Below are 19,087 nucleotides of genomic sequence, written 5' to 3'. Positions count from 1 at the left end.
CATCACCAATTACATCCTAGACCTATATCCTAGTCTTTTTCCTCAGCGTTTTGCCATAGCGATGTGTGTGTGTGTGTGTGTGTGTGTGTGTGTGTGTAGCCTGTATTACATCACCAATTACCAATTGAAGACGTTATGCAAGCACGACCACCGCTCACTTCACATTGGGTGTGATTTTTAATATTACATTACAATCTCAGGAAACTCTGACTGCTCTCAGCAGGAGGACACTGTAGTAGAGATGTACCGACACTAGGGCTGTAACGATATAGTAACTGAATTGAAAAATCTACTATATCGTTAGCAAAAGCAAAATATCGTAATGGCTTTGTATCGTATCGTATAGTTTAAAATGCGATAATCGGTATCGAATCATTTTGCAATGCATATAATTGATTGTTTGGAAAGGTGGGTTACTGGGTTTGTTCATACTAAGTTCTTTGCTAAATAGTTACTATATCGATTTTAAATCATTGAATCGAATCACATCGTATTTCCAAGAATGAACCAATATCGTCCATGTATCGTATCATTAACCATGTATCGTGATGTGTATAGTATCGCTGTTAAAATGTATCGTTACACCCCTAACCGATACCATTTTTTTCCTTCGGGTTAGGGTTAGGGTTAGGTAAATGTGCATGCAATGTGCAGTGTGCAATGTCCTCAAAGTGGGGTCCAGGGACCCTCTGGGTTTCTCAAGGAACCCCGCAAGGAACATTAATTTGGTGACCAATGAAATCATCATGTGATGCATGCATAATGTTTGCCTGGTTAATAAACCAGACTCTATCACACACTTCGTTTTGGGAAGAGAGTCTGGAATTTCGGGGAGAGATTATTTTTCTGGGGGGCGGGCTAAAGCCTATTGATGTAATGTTAGGGGCGGTTTAAAAAAATGTCAAGGTGACTTGCTCTTAATTGCTCCCTTTGAACTTCAAAGGGGTTGTAAAACGCAGTAATTGATTGAGCCATACAAGTGTCAATAGCTTGTTAGTGTTCTCTCTAATCAATGAAACATCAAAGACAACTACCTCTTAGAGGGGAGGGAGAGGGGGGAATGTTTTTGTGTCCACACAGCCTACAGCCCTGATTGGCTAACCCTTTCTGGTGGCTGGTGGAAATGGATTCTCAATTGTGAGGCTCCAGACCACACTACACCACGGGGTGGTGTTGTGCGGTTTATTAACCAGGCTAGCATAATGTGGTATGACGGAAATTGGCATTTAAACTAGCATACTTGCTGATATCGAGACCAGCATTGTAGTGTAGGCAGTATCGTCAGCTTTTCCTATACTGGTGGTATCGGAACACTACTCTGAATTGAATCACAGGGTTTTTGCTGTTTCATCCTTTTAGTGAGGCAGAGAAGGGATGCCATCATGACAACAGGAGTCCTGCTGATGGCATGAATCATCAGGGCAGCATGCTGCCCTGCTTCAATGGTGGGAAATGTACTCACATGTTTTACCATGTAGATAATACTCTGTTACAAGTAAAAGTCTGGAATTCAAATAAAAAAAGAAAGAAAATCTTCCTACCTTGAGTAGTTTTCTATACTTGACTTCATCGGTTGTATTGTGATGACCAGGGTCAAACTTTGGACCTCACTATAGAGAGATAGAGCCTCTCTCTAGTTGGTCCTCAGAAGGGCATTCCAGCTGTGTCTCCAGTCATATACTTCAAATAGGGACGTGCTGGCCATTGGGAAAAGCGGGACAACTCCCGAACGGCCGGTTCATTCCCGGCCGGTCCAGGCCGGCCATTAGGAAAAAATTTAAAATAAAATGTCGGCCTTCGTTCCATTTTGGGGGCTGGGCGGCCAACAAAGTAAATCGTCACTGTCGGGTAGAAACCTCGTATCTCCAAGTTTCAAATGTATACATTTTTTCGCAAAGCAAAGCCCTGCTTCATCATACAAGGCCGTTGCACAAAAGTAGTGAAAACAGCAGATCTACAAGCACACAACGCCTCGCGGTGCGAGGCGTTGTGTGCTTGTAGATCGGTTGTTTTCACTAGTTTAAATCATTTTTAAAATGATAAATACAAAACAAACTGTTTTGGACATACAAGGTTTCCACCCGACAACGACGAAATATAACTCATGTACAGTAATTGGTCCACTGGCTTGTCACTTGTCATGATCTGAAATGGCAAATCTTTGAGTAGCAGCAGCGCTATGGAGAGACATCTCTCGCACGCAATGAGGGCCTCTACAACTCTTTTTCCCAGGCTGAATCAGGGGCCCAGCATGTCCCTGTCCTTCCACCATACATCTAGCTAGCTTCGCCAGTATGCTGGGAGCTCCTGGTGTCCATGGCAGTGAGCGACCAGCCTCCTTCTCCCGTCTTCTCTCTCAACCCCATGCCTTACAGCAGGGGTTCCCAAAATGTTTTGTCTCAGGTCACCCCATAAATATTTTTTTAATCCGAGGCACCCCTACATTATAACTTTCACTCCCAGCACCTTATATTTATAGCATATCGTCGTTGTCAGGTGGAAACCTTGTATGTCCAAAACCGTTCGTTTTGTATTTATCATCTATAAAATGTACTAAACTAGTGAAAACAGCAGATCTACAAGCACACAATGCCTAGCGATGCGAGGCGTTGTGTGCTTGTAGATCGGCTGTTTTCACTAGTTTTGTGTGATGGTCTTGTACAGTATGATGAAGCAGGGCAAAAGACATGAGGAGATACAAGGTTTCTGCCCGACAGTGACAATATTTTAGGGATTATATTGTGAGGAAAACGTTGAGATAATAGCCATTTTGGTTAGAACTGACTGAAAATAACTTTGTACTTCAAGTTTAAAATGATACTAAATATTTTTTAAGTGTCCAAATAAATTCCAAATATTATTAAATGATCTCGCGGCACTGCCGTCGCGGCACCCCAGGGTGCCCCGTCACCCACTTTGAAAACCCCTGCTTTACAGATGCTTGTTACATGTGTATCCTGGGTTGATGTTTAGTATTGAACATGTAGCACAGGGACCAGGGAATTCTGTAGGGCAGGCTTCAGGGTCCAGCACTCACAGCCGTATAGGAGAACAGACTGTACTGAAGAAAGCAGAAAGAAAGAAAGAAAGAAAGAAAGAAAGAAAGAAAGAAAGAAAGAAAGAAAGAAAGAAAGAAACTTCAACACTTATTTTGTGTCTCAATTAGTTTCTTCTCTTTTCCCCTCCACCTTTTTTTAAGACTATATTTATGATAAATAACAAGAGAAATACTTTGTTTTAACTGAACAATCCAGTTCTAGGAAACAAAGAGAATTCAGTCAAAGGAAAAAAATGACAAAATAAAGTTATATAAACCATCACTAATAACAGTAATCTCTCAAGACAGATTCAGAGAGCAGAGGTTGCTGTTTTTCCTTTTTTTGGCAACAAACAATGGGTTCCCAGATTGAGGGAACAGTATACTGTATATATCAGTATACAGTATATACCCTACGTAGCATGTGTTGCAACCCTACACACATGCATGCACATGTGCGCACACACAGAGGAAGTCAGGTTCGATTAGATCTCATCTTATCACGCATGATCCAACCATGATACCTCACCTAGTTCAAGTTGCACAGATGATGCTAATTATAACTAATCAATGGACACACGCACACACACACACACACACGCACACGCACACACACGCGCACACGCGCGCGCGCGCGCACACACACACACACACACACACACACACACACACACACACACACACACAACACACACACACACACACACACACACACACACACACACACACACACACACACACACACACACACACACACACACACAGTGACCTTGGCTTGACTTAGTCATGTCTGCTCCACAGTAAACTCCAGAGAGTTAAAGGACTACTTCACCCATTTTTCAACCTGTTCTTCACATAACTAGACGATGGACCTCTATAATGCTAGTCTGGGATCACTTCACTTTTCGGGGTTGTAACCGGTCTGGAGCGGAAACCACAACACGTCATGTTGTAGTACTCAAAGGACTACAAGGACAAGGCTCAAGGACATACTTTTAGGGCCTACCTAAACTTCTTGATGCGGAGTAGTTTTGTTTTTGAAAAAATCGTTTGGTATATGCATCTTTTAGTCCAACTCTTAGTGACTGGCAAGACTACGCTAGGCTACTCAAGTATTTTAATAGGGATTGGGAAACAAACGGGGGGGGGGAAACAAATCAAAGCGACGTCGCTTCTTCTAGTGGTTTCCGCGCTTTAGGCGGAAACCAAACGGCCTGTAGTGAACGAACACCAGGCTTTCCCCCAGAAAGCCTGGTAGGCGATGTTACTCTAATGCTCATTTCAGCATATTAACCTTTCAGGAACCCCTAACGATGATGTCATTGATGACTCATACCTCTTCCACATACAGACCGGGGGGAGAAGCGGCCATGTTCAGATTGCCCACAGACGGTCTCTCTCTCTCTCTCTAACCACTAAGCTACGGCCACCGAATTGAACTGTGACATAACTGTTAATGAGTGTGAAGGAGGTTACAGTACAGTAGCCTATTTAAACAAATTCCTTTCTTGGTCTTTTAGTTCTTTAAAGTGGCACTGTGTAAGTTCTTTTTTTTATGTCCAATCGGTATGGCAGACTAGAGTATGTTGAAGATACAATATAACTCATACAATCTGTATGGTAGAGTATGTTAATACAATGTAACTCATACAATCTGCAAGGTAGAGTATGTTAATACATTGTAACTCATACAATTTGCATGGTAGAGTATGTTAATACAATGTAACTCATACATTCTGCATGGTAGAGTATGTTAACTAGTTTCGTGCCTAGGCCACTAGATGGCGCCATAGTGCCAGACTCACTCCCATAGACCACCGCTGTAACATACAGGGACCCACGTAGCGCACGTATGTTGGTGCGTGTCATGAAAATGACCCGGATGAAGAGAGCTACAAGATAGCTATAGGCTATCACTCATTTTAGCCGTAAAAAAAAAAATCCGCTTCCGTAAGAACACAGTTCAGAGAAAATGAGCTCTAAAGATGTGAGAATGTATTGGATTCGGCGGCGCGATTCGGCGGCGTTACCCTCTCGCGGGCCGTGTAAACAGAGCACGGTCTGGCGGCCTGGATGAAAATTTAGACGGAGGCTTCGGTGAGGCCTCTGATTATTTAATTCATTTTATTAAAAAAGACGATATTGTTCGGGATCGGCACCCCGGAATACGTCGCACCGCCGACAGCATAGATTGAGTAAAAATTGGGGGGCTCTAAACTTGGCATCTGGCCATTTTCAATGGAATAAATCGTCGGACCACGTAGAATGGCTCATTGGAAAGCGTAGGACGAGCCAGGACCACCCACGTCTCTACAAGCAGCTCAGGGTAAGTAAAATAGCAACAAAAAAAATGTATTGTATTGAAAAAAAGCCGAACTTGTTCGGGATCGGCACTCAATGTAAATCATACAATCTGCATGGTAGAATAACTGATACTATTGGGGTGGTTGTATTTTGTCTCCCTGCACTTCTATTGAGATCGTGTCAAAGGTCGTGTCACACCTAGACACTGATGGTCAAGATTAAATGTATCCTCTGAGCAAGCAGACCGGCTCTATTAGCTCAGTGGTAAAAATACAAAAATAAAATCAGCACTTGCACAACAAACCGGGTTCAAAAGCGGGTAGGTCTATATAAAGAAGAGGAAAGTTACATAGTGCAGTGTTTAGCTGTCACATTGTCTGCATGACGTGAGAGAGAGAGAGAGAGAAAGAGAGAGACAGAGAATTAATGTTCAGAAGACTATAAATAAACTAATAAATAAATAAACACTCAGAAGTGGTGTATTCTGATGTGTGGCCATCGTTCATTCTGCTTCAAAGTCACCCTGGACGAACAGCCAGCCACACGGAGCGGAATCCTCTGAACCGGACCGGAGCCTCTCTCTCTCTCTCTCTCTCTCTGCTGGACCCGTTAGGACTCAGAGTCCTGGCTTCCCTTCCTGGCGCAGGGACAGAACGGACTGCAGGAACTGAGCCAATAAGAGGGCACGGGATGGGAGCAAACCACCCTGCCCTGCAGGGAGCAGGCACGTGCACACAATCACATAGACATCAGAGGGGGCTTGAGCCCCTGCCCTTTTATCTGTCTGTAAAAAGTGCCCTCTCCAGACCACAAATGCAGTTTTCACTATGGTGAAAGAAATGCAAATGCCTCCTTTCCATGCCATACCTGAATGTAGCATTCAAGAGAATTGCCTTGTTCAAACTCTCCTGGACTTGAATGCAGCATCTTTTGTTGAAAGAATTGTTGCCCTCTCTGTGTAGAAATCCATGTCATTACGTCAAATCTCCAGTATTGACTTGATTATGCTTAGTTCAATGTGGTATCAAGCACCGAAAATAGCCGACCTCCAAGCTCATAACGCGTGAGCTTGGAGGTCGGCTATTTTTGATATTTTCCCTTCCCTATTTTTGGCATGTCATTATAAGCGAGCATTTTTCCTAGACCGTCAAATATTTTCAAATATAGGTAATCTACTGTACAAGGTGATAGCGAGTTTGTATGGTGACGCGTTGTCAGCTTGTAGATCGCCTGTTTTTGAAAATGTTTAAATAGGGCATAAGTGGTAAAAGCCACGGTGGGAGATAGTATAGGCTGAATGATCTCTAGAGAATTCGCAAAAACAAACTACAGATTTCAAGAATCTTTGCTCCTGAACACCTGAAGTAGTTGAGTGGAATCACTTTTCGGATGCAAAGCAGCCATTGGTGATAATGTTAGTGCTCATACAAACAAATGCAGTGGTGTAAAGTACTAAGTATGTTTACTCAAGTAGGCCTACTGTACTTAAGTAACATTTTCACTGAGGTACTTTTACTTATTAGTATTTCCGATTCTCATTACTTTTACTTTTACTCCACTACATCTCAGAGGCAAATATTTTACATTTATTGTGGATCTGCTATTTTCAAAAGATTTTGTATACATTTTAGACATGATAACTTGTAAAACGGAACATTCTGCATCTGTTAAGAACATTTTGATGCCAGTACTTTACTCAAGTCAATTTTGATAACCAGACTTTTACCTGTAACAGAGTGTTTCTATATGCAGTATTGATACTTTTACTTTCCTTTGTTTGCTTTTTCCACCACTGAACAAATGGTGGGTGAGGAAAAGGTGCATTTTGCTCCTTCATAATGAGAAAGACGAGGATCGCACCCACACGTCGTCACCTACACATAAGTGAACATTATCCTCTGCATTGAACCCATCCTAAATATAGGAGCAGTGTGGGGAAGTGCCATTAACTCTCCTACTGCCAGATCATTTATTTATTTATTGGGTCTGGCGCCATCAAAAAGCGGCTTACCTTTGCGACGTTATAGTAGATAGACAGACAGACATTTATTTATTTATTTTTATTTTTTTTGGTTGTGCAATAGTGCACTTTGGTCTGCCAGGCAGCAGAGGGCGGCGTCATGCGAGAATGAATGTGAATTGTCCTGCTATGTGTTGCCGTACATTCAGAGCAGTCACTGGCTACAGAGCCTCCGGGCCAGAGGAAATCAACAAGGAAGTGAATTGTTCTCCGTTGATCTAACGCATAATGGATTTTTTACACCATCACAGCGGAAAATGTGTTTACAGTAGACGGCCGCGCGACCCCTCATGAGCTTACAGTCATCAGACGAACGAACCGAACGAGTGCCGTATTGGCATCGACGTTCTGTAAAAAATGGGGCGAGCGTTATCGTTCAAAGCGTGGGGAGAGTTAATAGAGTACCCAAGTCCTCCTGCACTCCCTGGGTCACAGAAGTAGTTTTTCTTATTAAAATACCATATAAGGTCATCTTAGATCATGTCATATAAGAACTGTGTTCCAAAAATAAACAAACCACCCCGGCAATGTTGTCAGTTATGTGACATTTGTTTATTTTTGGAACACAGTTCTTATGTGATCTAAGATGACCCTGGTATTTTCAATAGAAAATAATTACACCATGAGCCAGGCCTCTAGCAGCAGTGATGACTTGGGCTCTATACACAGCACCTGGGGAACAGTTACTGTAGTTAGGGGTGAAGTGTCTTGGTCAGGGGACAGGGACACTTGGACAGCATGAGTGGTGACTAGTTGTCTAACGTAATCGTTTGTCCGGTGTTCTTTATATGAAATATGAAGCGTCCTTCTGAAGCACTTGCTTTCAAAGGACTGTATCCTGCGCTCTGTGTCCACTGTGAGTGTCCAGCTCTCACAGCCATAGAGTAGTGGTTCTCAACCTGTGGGTCGGGACCCCCAGAGGGGTCCCCAAATTATTTTGGGGGGTCCCCAGAAGTTTAGCTTAATGTTAACATTGTTTTCTCTCCTTGCTCTGAATTCTAACATTGTTTTCTCACTCAATAGTAAACAGACCAACGTACAGTATAAGTGTATACAGGGTATCTGCACATTTCTAAAGTGACAATTTAAGGACTTTAAAGACCTTTTTAGTACCTCTGGTCAAACATTGGTCAAATTGTCAAATATTAGAGGGATAAATTCTGAAAATAGCTGATCTACATGCTCACAACGCCTCGCAACGCGAGGCGTTGTGAGCATGTAGATCGGCTATTTTCACAATGGAATAGATGGGATCAAACTAAATGTAATGCCAACTCCTACAAGTGCTCGTCACGGTGGGGGGTCCCCAGTTCAAATATGATTATTTTGGGGGTCACGGCCAGAAAAGGTTGAGAACCACTGCCATAGAGTAGGGTGGAGTGTACCAGTGACCTGTAAAGTCTGGCAAGTCTTGTCATGGCTGATGTTGCTATGCCGATTCTTGTTTTTATTTCCTTTGTGGAGCTTCCATCCTAACTCCTGAGGTATTTGAGTTGCTACTGTATATTAACTAAGAAGACTGAAGGTTTATATGTTTGAACCGCTCCTAGTACAGCTGGCTTTGTCTGTTTGTCCTGTGTCTGTCCGTGTCCAGACTGTCATTGGTCAATTGGTGTCTGTTTGTACGTATGGCACAGGGTCACATTGGCCAAGCTTCACGGGACACTTAATGAAATTAACCCCTTTGTCACAAATTGAGTCCAAAGAATCAGAACAACTGACCACAGTGGTATAATAAATCCACAAAATCCATGCATTCAGCATCCCAGATGTCTCGAGGTGGCAGTTGACTAATGCGATCTGTATTGAAACCCATGTCTCCCTCACAAAGATAGACATTTCTACACAACTTCAGCAGGGGAGGTGTTGCGCTTTGAGCTCCAGGCAATACATCTTGTCGACCAGAAGATGTGTTGTATTAACATGCTCTACCAGACTGACTGGTTGTTAAAAAAATGTTTTATACCCACAGAAAGTTTCAGATTGGCAGCTTTATGTCAGTTCTCAGTGTGGCATATAGCACTGCATGATGTTGCCGCTTGGATCCAGCATCTAGCAAAAACAGACACAGAGACAGTGTCCATAAAGTTGGATGACAGAAGAAAGACAGGCACAAAGGTGCTTTCAAAAAGAAGAAAGGCAGGCACTGAGTCATGGCATGCTTCCACACAGACAGCATTGCCAAGATGGTGTTGTTCTCATGTGGGAGGGTGTTTAAAGAACACTTCCTAACGTCCTAACCTCTCAACTTGAAGCAGCCAGTTATCCTGCCAAGGGATGGTGTGGTGGTCTTCCATCTAATCCTAGATTTCTACCATAATTATGGAAAGAAATCGGCAACCAAGGCTGCAGAGGTCTAACCCTGGATGAGCTCCGAGCAAATTTATCCTAAAATGTTGGTGGCAGCAGAGTTGTGGCAATTTACCACACTAAACTGTCAGAGGAGAAATACATGCCATTTTGTATCAACTGCCTTGTGAGAGATAGAGAAAATAAATCCTCAGAAGATATCTTTTTGACACGTGGCCAATATTTCACTGCACTTCACACAAGCATCTTGGTAATACGACATACTATGAAATATACTTTACTGTTAAAGAGAGAGGACGAGACGGTTTAACCCATTAAAACCGGCAAAGCATCTGCTTCACTGGATATTAGCGCTATATAAGTAGATATATGCAAGCTCATAGCGCGCCACTTCATGCTGCTACTCTAGCTTGTACATCTGCTATTTTTGAAAAATGTAAAAAGATCTTGAAAGAACTACTGGTTTAGAAGGCATTATTTTGTAGAAACGGCCTCAGGTCTTAAATGGTTTAAAACAGTGGTTCTCAACCAGTGGTCCGGGGGCCACCATTGGTCCTTGAGGGGGTTCCAGGTGGTCTCCAGCTAAATGATGGAGAGTTGGTAACCAAATGGACCCTTATTAGATATAAGATATTAGATCTTTTCAGCGTGGGTTAATGTTAACCTGGTAAAATGCTAACCACTATGCCTAAACCTAACCTCAGTAAAACTATGCTTAAACCTAACCCTAAAACCTAACCCTAACCCTTAGTCGAAATGATGTGCCGTCGAAAAAGTGAGATTTCCCCAGACAAAATCACATCCAACAACAGCAAAATATTCTCGGGTCAGTCTTGGGTCAGAGAGAATACATCTTATCGAATGGTGGCCCGCGGCTCAAACGCCAAATAAATAATGGACCTTGGTATGAAAAGGGTTGAAAACCACCGTTTACAGTAAGCTGTACGTCAACACGACACCCCTCCACTACAGTAAGCTGTACGTCAACACGACACCCCTCCACTACAGTAAGCTGTACGTCAACACGACACCCCTCCACTACAGTAAGCTGTACGTCAACACGACACCCCTCCACTACAGTAAGCTGTACGTCAACACGACACCCCTCCACTACAGTAAGCTGTACGTCAACACGACACCCCTCTACTACAGTAAGCTGTACGTCAACACGACACCCCTCCACTACAGTAAGCTGTACGTCAACACGACACCCCTCCACTACAGTAAGCTGTACGTCAACACGACACCCCTCCACTACAGTAAGCTGTACGTCAACACGACACCCCTCCACTACAGTAAGCTGTACGTCAACACGACACCCCTCCACTACAGTAAGCTGTACGTCAACACGACACCCCTCCACTACAGTAAGCTGTACGTCAACACGACACCCCTCCACTACAGTAAGCTGTACGTCAACACGACACCCCTCCACTACAGTAAGCTGTACGTCAACACGACACCCCTCCACTACAGTAAGCTGGCATGGGAAGAAGCAGCAGTAAGACACCCCTCCACTACAGTAAGCTGGCATGGGAAGAAGCAGCAGTAAGACAAGGCTGTTCTCTACAGCCTTGCATCCCCTGATACTCTGTTGTTGCTGCTGTGAGTGACAACAGCAGCAGCAGCAGCAGCAAGGTCGGGAACAGTCAACCTTGGAGAGTAGCTGGACATCGTTGTGTCCACAGAACACTAAATGATTGCACGTTATCTCGCTTTCTCAGAGGACTGGCAGCCTTAAAGGACCACTTCACACCATTTTTCACCTTCAGATAATTGGTCCTCACTAGCGCTTATGATTGTGACCGTAGGTCTCTACTTAGTATGAAAACCTACAGTTCATGTCTGTCTGTCTGTCTGTCTGTCTGTCTGTCACACCTCAAGCTCTTCTGACGTCACAATGATGTAAATGAATGGCCAAGACAGAATTAATTTGCTCTGACCTGTTCTGACATCACAATGATGACTCGACCAGCTCAGCGTTCTCAACGGGCCTGAAAATTAAGGCCTGGCCCTGTGTGGCCTTACTAATTAGCATACATTTTACGCCCTACCCGGACCGAAAATGGCAATATTAAGTCCACATATGGGCATTCTCAGATGATGCCCTGTTAGATGCGTGCACGCGCCCATGTGCATGCATCCATGTGCTTCTCGCCCTTTAGGTTTCACGTGTTCTGCCATTGCATCACGATGCGAAGCATTGTGAGCTTGTAAATCTGCTATTTCCAAAAGCTTTTTGATACATTTTATACATTTTGAAAATGTTCTGCATTCTGCATAATGAGTACTTTTACGTTTGTACTTTAAGTACCTAGCCTACACTTTGTAATTTTAGTAAGTAAATTCCGGACCGTATTTAATCATAACAGAGTATTAGCGCCTACTACATTGCACAGTGTTAATACTTTTAATTGCTCTTTCCACCACTGTCAAGTAGACAGAAATAGACATACTGTAGTGCCATCTTATAATGAGCATTATGAAGATATAGGTTGAAATGGGTGAAGTGCTCCTTTAAGCCTGGATAATACTCCATTGTACGATGGGGTCCAGCACCGGAAATAGCCACTCTACAAGCTCACAACGCGCCTCAATGCGACACACTGTGAGCTTGTAGATCGGCTTATTTCTCAGCACATCTTCAATGTGGGGTTATCACGTCACCGTTGATCCCACACAGACTGGACAACAAACCTACAGGCAATACATAATATATAATCATCTGTGACTGTTACTGGTCCAGAGAATGGTCCACTTGAACCCTCCATTCCTAGTAAAAAACAGACCCGACTTGACAACCATCAGGGGCGTCACAAGGGGGGGAAAAGTGGGACTGAGTTATTAGGGCCCAAGGTGGAGGGGCCTGGAATTATTTTATAGGCCTACTTTAGCTATTGCAAAATAGCAGATATACAAGCTCACAGCACGATGTACATTTTGAGATGGGGGTCCTTGGCCAAATACATATCATTTTTGCATGAAAAGGTTTGAGCACCACTGACATAGAATTTATTTTCAAAAAGCCTTGTAAGGATCTGATATCCTTATTCAAAGAAGATTTTCTCGATTAAAAAAAAAAATAGCAGATCTACAAGCTCGCAGCGCGGCACTCGGTGCCGCGCTGTGAGCTTGTAGATCTGCTATTTTTCAATAGTTAAATCACAAGATGTGAGTGAATCCTTGTACCCATGACCCAGAATTTGATGTGACACCCCTGCAACCACATAGCTTGGGCTGTAGCCGACTAGCCGTCTTCCCTCCTAGTCCACACCAGGTTTCTTCACCAAAAATAGCCGATCCACGTTTGCTATTTTGGGGGCGAAACGAAACGTTCCCTCAGGCCCCAGGCATAGAGGGAGACTGGGGAGCCCGGGGTTCAAGTGGTTAATGAGCTGTTTGAGTGGACGGCTGATAATGACAAGGAAAGGAGTATAAGGGGAATGATACAAGTTGAGTCATACAGTAAATTGTGTCCGAGGCAGTCAAGAAGAATGAGGAGCTCAGAGGGGAGCCAGCCAAGTGAAAACTTGTCAGACACGCACCCATTGCACCCCAAGGGAGCTCTGTCATCATGTGGTCAGTCAGTCAGTCAGTCCATGGAAGCACTGAGAGTGCCGTCAACCTAATGAGCTAACTGGACGCTCATATCCAACACTGCATGTTTAGTGCGACACCTTGTGGTGAACATCGGGATATTTCCCCAGGATATTTAAAGTGGAAAACAATAGTCCAGGGGTCTTCAACGTTTTCAGGCCAAGGACCCCTTAGTTGAGAGAGAGATGAAACAGGGACCTTTTCATAGATTCCATATAGTTTCATTGTTTGACTAGCACAATCATCAGTATATTTTGGATTCATGTCAATTTGTGTTTTCAGATGTTTAACCACTTGAACCGTCAATACTTAATAAACTTGACCTTTCACTCTGTACTTAGTCTGTTCTTTTTCCCTCTGCACCAAACCTCTTTGCTGACAATAGCTGATCACAAGCTCACGCGCAGGGCGTTGTGAGCTTGTAGATTGCTATTTTTTGCTACATTTCTCAGAATATGGACACTATAGGATTAAAATGGTTAATATCAAAAAGGGGGAAAAAGTTTCTATATCACACAAAGATTTGGAGGACCCCCTGTAGTAACTCTGAGAACCCCCCGGACCCCCTGTTGAAGACCTTTGCAATAGTTCAACTAAGGAAATGTGTGCACTCACTCACCCAGACAGAGAATCAATTCAGGGGTCATCAATATGTCCGCACGGGCATGTGTCCGCGGGAAAGACTTGTTATCCTACTTTATGTTGTCCTTATTTTGATCATGAATCATGACCCATGAATTACTGAATGTCAAGTCTCCAGGTTTTCCTCAGTCCACTAGTACAGTAGGCCTACTAATGGTTCTCAAATGTTTTATTTGCAAGGACTCCCTTACCTCTGAGAGTGGACAAATAGAACCAAATGGACCATGTGGTTCCATTTGTCTAATCTCAGAGTTACAGACCTGTTATGGTCTTTCAGGGCTTGCTCTTTATGTGTTTCTGGTAGAATTATTGTCCACTCACTTTGAATGCAAAAACGAATGTTGACAATAAATGTCCACCACAAGCCGGCATGGTGATGATGACTCCTGAATCAATTGCATTCTGAGATCACATTTCTGCGTTTTACTTTCTAGCTTCGTAATTACAACCCATACAAAATTACTCACAACATCAAGCATGTCATGGTTTATATGAAATGTACTAGCCTATACGAGAGAGCAAGTAGGCCTAGTCATAAGTAGCCTTGGGACTCACTTCGAGCCATAGGTCAAGAGCCAATCTAGGGCTGTCACGATTATGACATTTTATGTATGATGATTAACTGTCACTCAAATAATTGCGATTAACGATTTAATTGTGTTTTTGTCGTTTTTTTTGTGTGTGTGTGTGTGTGTGTGTGTGTGTGTGTGTGTGTGTGTGTGTGTGTGTGTGTGTTTTTTACATTTCTGTTTGGCTTGTAGGCTTTGAAGTTGCACGTGGAAGATCTGACACAGAACCTAAATAATACACAAAGAAATGACTGACATTTGACAACTTTATACTTAAAAAAGAACATTGATAGTGGAAATAGGCAATCTACAAGCTCACAACGCGGCACATCGCGACGCATTGTGAGCTTGTAGCTCTGCCATTTCCACTAAACTATTTAAAATGTTTGAAAAAATATGAACGTAGACGAGCCTTCCATCGTCGCTTCCAGTCATCCCGGTTCTCCATACATCTGGCCAGCTCATTGGTGCTTTGTGCTCCTACGTCTTTCTTGAGTAGGATCCACGTATGTTATTGTGGGACGTCCTCGTGACCGGTGCCCATGTGTTGGTTCCCACAGCACCAGTTTGCTGGCAGGAAGCTCCTGATGTCTTTGGCAGTGTCCTGCTATAGTCTCATTCTTCTGGCAGCAATTTTCTCGCTCACCCTTGGTATTCCCTCATACAGGCTCTTACCTTACTGGAGTAGTATTTTCTATACTTTTACTCCATCCCCTACATCTCAGAGACAAATATTGTACTTTTACTCCATTACAATTACTTGAAAACTAGATTTGTATTATTAATACAAAACATATACCCACTTCAGAATCAGCCCTATATTTATATGTTGGCCATTTTCGAAAGATTAGTACATTTTAGACATATGATAACTTGTGAAACGAGACATGCTGCATAATGAGTAGGTCTACATTTACTTTTGGTAAGTATATTTTGATGCCAATACTTTTACTCAAGTATATTTCTGTAAGGGCAGGGTCAGGCCAGGGTGGCCTCACACCAAAATACCTAGTGGAATCCACGTTCTGCCAATGCATTCCAATGAGAATGGAGCGTTTTTTTGCAGAAATCCTCTACTGACATGAAACCACCCCCTTCTCATTGAAATGCATTGGCGGAACGCAGATTCCACTCTCATAGGTAGTTTGGTGTGAGGGCACCCTCACACCGCACTTTTATCCTACCTATGAGGGCGGATTCTGCCGATGATGCATTTCAATGGGAGTAGAGCTTTTTTTCAAAATAATAATAAGGTGCTCTACACACTACAGGCGGTTGCCGTCGGGGCTGCCGCTAGGATCAGCGGTGGCCGCGCCGCGGTGAGACACAAACACACTCACTCGCTCAGCGAGTAAACGCCACGCGGTATTTCACAAAGATGAACACAATCCATCTCTCGCCGCCCACGTACGCATGCACAAACGAGCACGCTCGCGGGGATTTCACAGGACCGCGCCCGCTCTCCTCGCCGCCCCAAAACTTCGCTGCGCGGCTGAAAAAGCCGCCCGCCTCCCATTGAAAATGAATTGCTAGGAGGCGGTGACCGCGGCTAGTGTGGAACCCCCTTAAAGAGTAGACCAGGAGGAAGGTGCCCTCCACACTAGGCGCGGTCACCGCCTGCTAGTAATTCATTCTCAATGAGAGGCGGGCGGCTTTTTCAGACGCGCGGCATTTACTCACTGAGCGAGTGTGTTTGTGTCTCTGTCACTGCTGATCCTAGCGGCACCCCCGACGGCAACCGCGACTAGTTAGTCCATGGGCCAGACGGGTTGTCGGTATCAAAAAGGTGGCAAAGGTTACCATGCATTTTTGAAAAGCTCTATATCTGTAGATTATATTTTGGTATGATAACCCTTTCTTAGACACAGCTAAATTGGTGTTATCAGCCTCTAGAGTTGGTGTCCCATTAACATTACATTACAGGAAAAAAGGTAAAAAAATTAAACCGACTCGGGCGCCCTAGCTAAATCATTAGAGCATGCCCTGGGCTACATCTGTGCAAAATTTGGCGCTTTTAGACTGATTAGCACGAGAAATAAAACCCTAAGGCCTATGACTAACATGAATGCTCACCCATACAATGCATCGTCTTCTGAGGCCATTTATAACCCAAGGAATGTTTTTTGTGCAAAACAAATGCTTGCAATGGATTCCCCTAGTTTGACCCCTCTCATGCTACTAAAAGCAGATTATTTTTTTGCTTTTTTTCCTGTAATGTAAAGTTAATGGGACACCAACTCCAGCGGCTGATAACACCAATTTAGCTGTGTCTAAGAAAGGGTTATCATACCAAAATATAATCTACAGATATAGAGCTTTTCAAAAATGCATGGTAACCTTTGCCACCTTTTTGATACCGACAACCCGTCTGGCCCATGGACTAAGTGTGGAGGGCACCAAACACACTCGCTCAGTGAGTAAACGCCGCGCGGTATTTCACAAAGATGAACACAATCCATCTCTCACCGCCCGCGTACGCATGCACAAACGAGCACGCTCGCGGGTGATTTCACGGGACCGCGCCCGCTTGCCTCTCCGCCCCAAAACTTTGCTGCGCGGCCGAAAAAGCAGCGTCTAGTGTGGAGGGCACGAAGACTTCCTAATCGGGAGATAAGCGACTGCCAGGTTGCATGTATAGGCCTACACGCAGCCTCATGGTGGCGCATGTGAGAAATCAGGGGCGGAAGTTGTGGTTTGCCAGGGAGTGTGTGTGGCAACGGTGCCAGAGATAAGAGTAGGGCCAAAAGTGTGACGTGACGTGACGGACAGACTGACTGACTGAGCCGGTGGAGGTTTTCATAGTAACTTGCTATCTGACGGTCACAACTACTATCTCCACCACTGACACCAATAGCCTATGTCACATGACGTACAAGTAGGCTACTAACACCCCCTGGACATGAAGCTACAGTAGGCCTACTGTCAAATCCGAATTCATTTTCTGATGATTTCACACTAATGAATGAATGAATGAATGAATGAATGAATGAATGGGCTACAGTCCAGGTTTATGCAAAAATACTTAATATAGCAAGATTAAGATTTCCCACTTTTAGTTTTTAAATAAACATTAAAAAGATACATAAACAATAAAAATGCTAAAAAAAAAAAGAAAGAAAAAAACGGCCTGTGATTTTATTTTTTCAATCCTTTTTTCATATTTTTTTGTATAGGCCTATCTTATTTTTAGAAATGTAGGAAGCGGGCCTAGCTGTTTATTATAATAGGGTAATTAACACGTTTTACAAAGAAAAAAAGGTAACTGGCAGATAAAGTTACCGACTGCAACTTGCAATGGGCCTGCAGGTGTACAAGATACACTACACTAGCCTGTCGGAGCCAGACGTTATTATCTGTGTTCATTCCTTCCACAGTATAACGTCTGGACTTTTGGCCTATTGGCAGCTTGAAAAGTGGGCGGGTGTACTTGCCTTGACAGACAGACTCCTCTAACCAATCAGCGTAGCAGAACATCTCTCAGCCAGTCGGAAGAACGGCAAACAAACACGTCTTTTCGGCCGATAAACTCCACTAGCGCATCCCCCGTGTTCCTTTTTAATTGTTGTAATTGATTCCAACTCTGAAATAACTGCACTTATTGCTTGTTTTATGGTTAGAGCGTTAACTGTTACACTTGTTGCATCGCGAGGGCAGCCATTGTTGTTTTGAAAATGCTGCAGCAGCAGCATGCATCTACGTCACCGTCTACACATGGACCAATCAGGGGAAGCTTTCCACTTGTTGTCAGGAAAACTACGTTTGTTGTGCGGAAGCATAGTGCGGAAGCAGTCACTGATTGGCCCCGAACAGAGAATAATCGGTATACTCGCTGCCAATCAACGGAAGTCCAGACGTTATACTGTGGAAGGAATGAACACAGATAATAACGTCTGGCTCGGCCAGGCTAACACTACACCACTATGATACCCAAGTACCTGTCAAAATCTTATATTTACAATGGGCTTATTGCCGCATCCCACTTCCACGCCCACTTCAAGCACGGACATGAAGCCTCCACAAAACGGACATGCTTGAAGCCTATACTCACACAGGCACTGAGAGAGAGAGAGAGAGAGAGAGAGAGAGAGGGAGAGGGAAGGGGAGAGGAGCGGGCAGTGTATCGAATTACATTTACAACAGAGAGGGAGGGCTGTGTGTCTCACACACACACACACACACACACACACACACACACACACACACACACACACACACCGGAAGTGCGTCCGGCGGTCAAATATGTCCGACTGGAAACATGCGCTGCGCCACAATAGTTCCGCCACAATAGTCCCGTCCCCCCCCCCCCCCCAAATTGTTTTAATTTTTAATTTTTTTTTTTTTTTTTTAATTTTTTTTTTTCAAAAAACTTTTTTTTTTTTGAAAAAAAAAGTTTTTCAGTAAAGAAGCGGGCGTGGACTCTAGATGTGAGCGGCCCAAAGGGCCGCGAACCTCTAGTACTTTATAAACGTAAAGGATGTCCATAATTACAACACCAGAGGCAGTGCCACAGCTCACGTTCAACCCAGAGTCAACTCAAAGAAAGGGTCAAACTCGTTCTTCTGCTATACCACAAAAATGTGGAATGCCTTACCGAAGGCCATAAAGGAG

General features: G+C 43.7%; 1 pseudogene across 1 annotated transcript in view; it reads left to right on the top strand.

Annotated features, from left to right (window-relative positions):
- The window catches only part of LOC308286041 (E3 ubiquitin-protein ligase TRIM16-like), a 52,655-nt pseudogene extending 41,432 nt beyond the window's left edge, over positions 1-11,223 (top strand). Inside the window, exon 2 of the transcript in view lies at positions 10,644-11,223. The product of the transcript in view is annotated as an E3 ubiquitin-protein ligase TRIM16-like (transcript). The remainder of the gene's footprint in view (positions 1-10,643) is intronic.
- Positions 11,224-19,087: the final 7,864 nt, after the last annotated feature.

The sequence above is a fragment of the Nannobrachium achirus genome, assembly GCF_963921795.1.
Source record: "Nannobrachium achirus genome assembly, chromosome: 5".
Lineage (NCBI taxonomy): Eukaryota > Metazoa > Chordata > Actinopteri > Myctophiformes > Myctophidae > Nannobrachium > Nannobrachium achirus.
This window is presented reverse-complemented; position numbering and strand designations above follow the sequence as displayed.